This window comes from Bison bison, unplaced genomic scaffold (assembly GCF_000754665.1).
Source record: "Bison bison bison isolate TAMUID 2011002044 unplaced genomic scaffold, Bison_UMD1.0 scf7180017864324, whole genome shotgun sequence".
NCBI classification, from domain to species: Eukaryota; Metazoa; Chordata; class Mammalia; order Artiodactyla; family Bovidae; genus Bison; species Bison bison.
This window is the reverse complement of record NW_011494896.1, coordinates 10,078,931-10,087,576: the sequence shown is the minus strand read 5'-3', so window position 1 is coordinate 10,087,576 and position 8,646 is coordinate 10,078,931. Positions and strand designations below refer to the sequence as shown.

At 47.8% G+C, this 8,646-nt stretch overlaps 1 protein-coding gene across 1 annotated transcript in view; it reads right to left on the bottom strand.

Annotated features, from left to right (window-relative positions):
* TENM4 (teneurin transmembrane protein 4) overlaps positions 1–8,646 on the bottom strand; it is an 858,900-nt gene that overhangs the window by 137,804 nt on the left and 712,450 nt on the right. The window lies entirely within an intron of this gene.

Sequence of the window (8,646 nt, the reverse complement as noted above, 5' to 3'; positions counted from 1 at the left end):
CCAACACCTTAAATTTCTTTCCAATTAGACTGATTGACACCCACATCAAGTTGCATTTGCCTATTACCCCTTCCAAGCTGTACTTCTGATTTCAAAGTTACTAACAGTTTAAGTACTTTTGAAAAAGGAAAGAAAATAAAATTAGATCTCAGAGGCTCAGAACTTTCATCTTAATCTATGAGGCAATGGCTAAAATGTTCAAGTGAAAAGGAGAGTGAAAAAGCTGGCTTAAAATTCAACATTCAAAAATGAAGATTATGGCATCTGTTCCCATCACTTCATGGCAAATAGATGGGGAAACAATGGAAACAATGAGAGACTTTAACTTCTTGGACTCCAAAATCACTGCAGATGGTGACTGCAGCCATGAAATTAAAAGATGCCTGCTCCTTGGAAGAAAAGCTATGACCAATCTAGACAACATATTAAGAAGCAGAGACATTACTGACAAAGGTCTGTCTAGTCAAAGCTATGGTTTTTCCAGTAGTCATGTATGCATGTGAGAGCTAGACCATAAGCAAAGTTGAGCGCCGAAGAATTGATGCTTTTGAACTGTGGTGTTGGAGAAGACTCTTGAGAATCCCTTGGACTGCAAGGAGATCAAACCAGTCCATCCTAAAGCAAATCAGTCCTGAATATTCACTGGAAGGACTGATGCTGAAGCCGAAACTCCAATACTTTGGCCACCTGATGTGAAGAGCTGACACACTGGAAAAGACCCTGGTACTGGGAAAGACTGAAGGCAGGAGGAGAAGGGGACAACAGAGGATGTGATGGTTGGATGGCATTACTGACTTGATGGACATGAGTCTGAGCAAGCTCTGGGAGTTGGTGATGGACAGGGAAGCCTGGTGTGCTGCAGTCCATGGGGTTGCAGAGAATTGGACATGACTGAGTGACCGAACTTAACTGAAAAATACCCAAGAGTTAAAAAAAGAAAACAATAGTAAGAGTGTCTGTATCTGAGGTGTTCCTACACCTGACATCTTGGCCAGCAAACTAGCTAGACAGGGAGGGTGTGCCTACGGTACCACGCCAGGTTTCTTGGCTACCCAGAGGAGAAAGAGGCTGCTGGGAAATGTGAGGAAAGAGCCCTGACCTGGAGCCAGGGGATTTGGTCTCTATGCCAGGTTCAGGAGCAGAAGCTCTGTGACCCTGGTCAGGTTCCTTGACTTTGCTGGTGATGCTGCCTCTCAGCATTTCTACTGCCCATCGGGGCCAGTAGAAGTGGATAATGAGAAATGGTGTGGCAAGATCACTAACTCAAGAAAGATTTCTCAGGACAGTGATGGATGTCACTGGATGTCCAAGGACTGGGTTTGCAAGGTTCATGCCTGCTCAGCCACTGATCTGCTGCGTGACCTTGGGGAGGTCACTTGTCATCTCTGGGTGTCAGCTCCCTCATCAACTGCAGGGGGAACCAGATGGCAACTGAGACCTGGGAGTCTCCGATGTAAACATCCTCCATGTTGCACAGCATCATCCATCCCCAGGGCTGGGCCCCTCCTCCTCTGAGAAGTCGCCCACGATTCACCCAGCAGCGGCTGTCTTGCTTCGATGCCTTTCCAGATGACATGGTAGACTGCTCTTCCATTTCTGTGTGTGTCACTGTCAGACACAGGACACCCTGAGGCTGGGTGAATTCTGATCGCCTCTAGGCCTGATACCCAGCATGGTTCTTGGCACAGAAAGACCCTTAATTAAGGTTTGTTGGATAACAAATCCATGAGTGCCTGTGGTTACTGGTGCCAAAGAATATAAAACAATTCAGGTACACCCTGCTCAGCCTGGCTGACAGTCAGTCCAGGCCTGTCTGTCTGCTGTGAAAACTCCCCGAGTGAGGGTGTGGCTGTGGAGCAGTGTCAGGACAGCCAGCAGCCCTCCAGGAAGGGGGATTTCTCAAGGTGTTCTTCAAGCTTCCTTCCCTTCTCGCTCCCATGGACAGCGTGCTGGACTTCCCTTAAGATGAAGACCAACAGTCTCGGGTCCCTGGGCCTCCCCATGTCTCGAGTCTGAAATTTCTAGCCCTACGGCACAGCGCTACAAGGACATCCACCCAGGTGCCTCTGGAGGCGGGCCCGTACTCAGAGACCTCCACCTGAGACCTCCACCTGAGAGCTTGAGGGAAGGTCAGCTTAGCCTTCGTTTGGGTTTACTTAGCGCATCTCCCAGGCGGCAGTTTATGGTGTGAAACTAAGCTGCAAACAACGCTTCTATTCACTGAGGTGTGAGCCTGGAGAGGGACAGGCTGCATGGGCCAGAGCCTTGGTGTTGGGGGCCGTGGGGCACTTGAGTTTCATAGTCTCGGTGCTGGGGGTCGTGGGGCACTTGGAGGTCACAGGGTTGAGAGCAGAAGAGGCAGGTCTTCCCCAGCATTTGAGGGTCTCACTTCAGGTCCTCACTATTGGTTAGTTCATTCTTTTACTAATTAACTTGGAGGCAGTGTGCATGAAAGACCTAAAGACTTGGGATCAGGTATGACTCCAAAGCTTGGTTCTGCCCACTGTGGAATCTTAGACAGCAGATTCAACTGCTCTGAGCTTCACTTCCTTCCTCTGCAAAATGGGAATGGTGACAGCACCCACTCCAGAGGGGACACAGCCCTGATAAACTGATGTACAGTTTATCCTGATTTAGTCCACGCCTGCCTGCTTTGTGCCAGAGACTGTGCCTGGTGCTGGGAACACAGAGCTTGATAGGACACAGTCTCTGCCCCCAGGAGATCGCTGAGCAGAGAAAGCACAAACTGATTGCTACGATCATCTGAGTGATTTACAGCTGTTACTCACTTCGGCACCTTTCTGCTTATGTGCAATGAATAAAGAATCCTGGATCTTAGGATCAGACAGATTCGGGATCTGTTCTTGGCTTTGTCCCTTACTGGCGGGGTAATCTTCAAGGTGCCAGTTACGCAGTTCACTAAATCTCGATTTCATTTCTGTAAAATGAGGATAAATAAATCCCACTTCAACAATCTTATAGGCCTGGTGTTAGATCAAATGAGATAATGTGGGGGAAAGTCACTTCTGCTTAATACCGTAGCACTTAAATTAGGTTTCACAGTTCACAAAGCCCTTTTCACGTACAGTTCCTCAATTAACTATCACAGCAATGCTGTGTGAACACTTGGCTATTATCCTTCCAATAGGTGAGGCTCCTGAGACCCAGAGCACATAAGGGATTCGACAAGGTCGAGTGTTCCTCTGGTCCTTTCGCCTCATTCTGACAATCCTCAGCACACCACTGCAGGACAGACGTTTCACAGATGTGGTCCCAGACTGGACAGGGGCGGGCTCTCCTCCAAGCGAACCTTCTGGTTCTTCCAGAAGATGTGCCCCTGTTCCTGGTCTTGTTGCTTATCCTTCGTTATGTTTCAGGTCAGACCGACCCTGGCTGTGTGTGAAATGCAATGAGATTCTTTACACAGAGTTTCCCCCATCAGTCGAGCCTACTTTTCTCCTCTGGAGACTGCAGGGCTGTCCCTCCAAACAAAATGGTAAACATCCGTTTACCACCAGTTTACACGAGACATGCTGCCCTGGCACGAAGCTGAGGTTGCCTGGTGGCTGGGTACCCCTCCATCAGTCCTTTTACAAGCTGGGCTGTGAGCTCTTGCACATTTTAATGGAAGGGGCCTGAACGGGGTGACCGTGATGTTTATGGGGTGCAACACAGTCTGTCGGTCTGAGGTTCTCTTCTGAAGATGCGCTTCCCGCCTGAGTGCAGGAGACGCGCTGCCTCGTGGAGGGAGCGGAAGCCTGAGACTACTTTCTCGTTCAGCCACAAGAGGCAGGCCCGTTGTTATGCTTTTATATTCCTCAATTATTATTATTTTTTTCTCCTTGAAATAAAAGGAACTGCTTTGTTTTTCCTTTTTCGATTCTGCTTTGGCATTAAAGCAGATGTAACTTCCCGGAGTGGTTGGTGAAAACCAAACAGAATGATGCGAAAGAATGTGCTTTGAGCTCTCCTGCACCTTTTACATAATGTAAGTGGCACTCTGTGAACGTCCGGTCAGAGCTCCTACAGCTCAAGTTTCCTCAGTTGTAAACTGTGGATGACACTGACTACTGCAGAGACTTGTTTGCCGAATTTCTTTGCTCCCAGCGGGCACTGGGGGATCCCATGGTGAGCATGACAGACACGGCTCTTTCCTGACTCTAAGAAGTGACATCCTAGCATGGCAGATGCGTGTAACCTAATGCAGTTAAATGAGTTAAGATGAATGGAAGTGAAGCTTCTAGCGTGGAGCCTGGCACACAGTCAGGATATAAACTGCACACACATATTCATATAAGAAAGGAAACGGGGTGTGGTGCAATGCGGTTCAGATGTGAATTCTGACTTATGTAACGTATCTGACACAAGCAAGCATGTGATAAAGGCTAGGGGACAGTCACGTGATTCACATCAGTACTTTCTGACAAAATGCTGGAAGACTGGGGCCTGGTGGAATCCTTTGATGTACTATAGGGTACACAATCCACAGAGTAGACTTGGGTTCAGACTTCGGCTGCCCAGTCTCCTTGGGTTCTCGTGGAGTCCTTGGGAGAACTGCTTAATCTCTATGCATCATATATCTCCCCCTAAATGGGGAGAGCAGTAATGGTCCCCTACTGAGTGAGTGATAATGGAAGGAAAGGGCAAATGTGTAACTTGTTATGAAATGTGCTCTGTAAACTGTGCCATGTACATTCTGTTATGCACACAACTGATTGATGGGGACCCAAAGGCGTCCTGTTTTTCCAGTAGTCATGTACAATTGTGAGAGTCGGACCATAAAGAAGGCTGAGTACTGAAAAATTGATGCTTTTGATTTGGGGTGCTGGAGAAGACTCTTGAGAGTCCCTTGGACAGCGAGGCGATCAAACCAGTCCATCCTAAAGGAAATCAGTCCTGAATATTCATTGGAAGGACTGATGCTGAAGCTGAAGCTCTAATACTTTGGCCACCTGATGTGAAGAGCTGACTCATTGGAAAAGACCTTGATGCTGGGAAAGATTGAAGGCAGGAGGAGGAGAAGATGGCAAAGAATGAGATGGTGAGATAGTGTCACTGACTCAATGGACATGAATCTCAGTAAACTTTGGGAGACAGTGAGGGACAAAGGAGCCTGGTGAGCTGCAGTCCATGGAGTTGCAAACAGTCAGATATGACTTAGCGATTGAACAAAGTCAACCAGACACCCAGTATCAGTCAGCTCTGAGTCGCCTGGAAGGGGTGCACCTCCCTCAACAGCAAACCAGTCTCTAGCAGGGGCCTCAAACTTTGGGTGTGAAGTTACACAGCACAGCACCGCCAGCCAAGACAAAACAGCCTTCAAAACCATCTATGCGTGTCACTCGGCTTCCTCTTGAAATCAGGTGGAAATCCCTAACTGTCCCAAAGTTCTCATTCCAAGTCTGTAAAGCTCTTGACTCAACTGTGCAGGGCCTTGGGGACAAACCAGGTCAGGCCCAAGAACACCTTAGCTTTTCTGCTGGGAAAAGCCACACCCAGAGCACCTCCCCTTCCCCACCTGGCCTGTGCCCTGCCTCACTGGCATCTGTGTCTATCTCCTCTTTAGACTGGAAGCCCGCCTGCCAGCAGGCTCTAGCATTTATTCAATCTTCGGTCCCTGGCAGCAGGCACCAGACCTGGCACAGCATGTGCTTTCAATAAATATTTGCTGAAAGAACAGATGAATTTAAAAAAAAAAAAAAAAACTCATGGAAGAGATGTTATATCAGTTGGCTCAACTCTACCTCAGCACCATATTGTATCAAATTTACTTGGTTAAATATAGTCACACAGGGGTTCAGTCTCCTTTGTATTTAACTTAGAAACTTATCTTCTCCAACATCTGACTGGAGCTTGCAACCTTAAAGTGTCTCAGTTTTTACACGCTCACTCACATCTTCCTTCACACCAATGCCCACACCCATCCCCTTTCTATGATGCAGAAGCAGGTGGACACATGATGAAGAGGTTGGGAAATATATATGGTTTGGCTGTTGGTTAACTGTGCTCCAAAGTGTATACATGAGAGAAAGGCTGCCCCAGGCTCCTCTCATTAAATGTTAATCCCCATATGAACCTGGACAAAGCCTGGGACCTATCACAGCTATGTTTTAATTTGTCTGGATTTACTTTACAATCCTCTTCATTAAAATAACTGGCAAGGGAGACTGTGTCTTTCCTCCAAAGGGAGAGACTTATATATAATTTTCCTGTAAAATTTCTTCCACTTGGAAAGATGCTCAAAATTGACAAAAGTGGGAGATAGAGGGGACCTCATGCAATGATCTGTGCGCCTTCTTCCTGAGCAAGGAACAGATGTAGGTGAAGCTGTCTTTAAATTCCAGGGATGTGAAAGTAGAGCTGTGACCTCTCGGGAAGACTGTAATAAGTCTGTATGTGGCATTAAAAGGGATAATAGCGAGAACTGTTCTATTCTGCTTAGGATCTGAGTTTCTTAGAGTGATCTCAAGAAATTTTAGTAAGCGTTAAATAATTTTAAATGGCATCACTGACTCGATGGACATGAGTTTGAGCAAGCTCTGGGAGTTGGTGATGGACAGGGAGGCCTGGCGTGCTGCAGTCCATGGGGTCACAGAGAGCTGGACATGACTGAGCGACTGAGATGAACTGAACTGAACTGAATTTTAAATGGTTTCCACTAGGACTTTCCGTTGCATCACTAGCTCATCTGGGTTAGTGCACAGTTTGGGGAATTTGTCTGAAATCCTGGTCCTTGAAAATTCCTTAGGGAATTTCTCATGAAGTCCTTGGATACTTTAAGTGTGTCCCCACACTAACCAGCATTTGGGGCAAAAAATAAGGGCAAATTATAGAACCACTGTTGACGGCACCCAAATAGCATCTCACTAAATTCTCACAACACCCCTGCGGTTATATTTGTACTCCCTTATCATCACTGAGCAAACAGCTTGGAGAAATTAAGTGACTTGCTCAGAGGCAGTTAGCTAGAATGAAAGGTGACTATGATTAACACAACTCTTTCGGTCTGTAAGCAGCGGGATCTGATTTAGGTAAAACCTCAGATGTAATGTGACATACGTCCTTGTTAATTATGTATTATATCATCACCCTAGCTAGACTAGCGAATCTCTGAAATCAGAATCTGAGTCTCCTTTTTCACCCTGACTCAATGTTTACATCGTGTTCAGTACTCTTCCTTTCGTTTGTCTCTCTATCTGTCTTTTCAACCTCCATTCATCTATCTGCCTGTCCATCAGCCCATCCAACTGTCCATCTACCCATCATCCAATCAGCTATTCAGTCAACAGGCCATCTAACTGCCCATTCATCCATCCATCTTCCATCCATCCATCCGTTCACCTATCCACCCATCCATCTATTGTGTGACATGGGCAAGTTACTCCAACTTTCTGTGCCTCAGCTTTCTCATCCGCAAAATAGAGACACCAACATCTCACGCTCAAGTGGGACTGAAACGAACATCATGTAATGCGCCTAATGTCACGCACACCTTTTGTAGAGCAGCAGTAGTGTTAGTTGCTCAGTCGTGTCTGACTTTGCAACCCCATGGACTGTAGTCTGCCAGGCTCCTCTGTCCATGGGATTCTCCAGATAAGAATACTGGAGAGGACTGCCATTCCCTCCTCCAGAGGATCTTCCTGACCCAGGGATCGAACCCGGGTCTCCTGCATTGCAGGCAGATTCTTCACCGTCTGAGCTACAGGCAAGTTCTGAATATGGCAACTATTTTATGTTTATGTTCTAGAAGAGCCAGGGGAAAGGGGTGAAGTTTGAAGATACTGGGGAAAGCAAGGGGAGGGTGTAGGCAACTGAGGTGCCTCTCAAGAACTGGAGAGGACTGGACGTGGAGCCTAATCAGGAGGACAGGCTTCCTGTGCCTCGTGCCCTCGGGAGAGGTGAGCAACAGAGACCTGTGTGGGGCACAGGCAAGGATGATGAGAGAGCCTTAATCCATGGCCTCGGGATTCTCAGTGAAGGAGGACCCTCCACTGAGCAGGATGCTGATGGAGAGATATGGACATTTGAAAGAGCCCCTTGGGGACTGAGCACAAGAACTCACAAAGTACAGGATGAACTGCAGCTGGAAGGGCTCAGGAGAGGCTAAAGAGCGTGAGCATGATGTGATTTGGGTTGCAGCACTCTGAGGCCTGGCCATAAGATCAGGGACAGTGAGTAGCTGGACTAACCCTGGGTTTTGCTAGGGGGATGTGGAAGACAGGTGCAGACATGGGGAGCTGAGAGTGATGGAAGAAGGCAGCTGGAGATGAAGGACCAAGGGGGAAACAGACGGGAAGGAGGGTGAGCCAGGAGATGCTGGGCAAGAAGTGGCTTGGACGTGGCCAGGGAATTGCCTTCAGGGGGGTTTAGGGGTAAGAGAGAAAAAGAGGAGGAAAACTTAGAAGGGCGGTTTTCACGGTCAGAGCATGAGAAGGCATCTTCAGTTCAGTTCAGTTCAGTCGCTCAGTCATGTCCGACTCTTTGTGACCCCGTGAATCGCAGCATGCCAGGCCTCCCTGTCCATCATCATCTCCCGGAGTTCACTCAAACTCATGTCCATCGAGTCAGTGATGCCATCCAGCCATCTCAGCCTCTGTCGTCCCCTTCTCCTCCTGCCCCCAATCCCTCCCAGCATCAGAGTCTTTT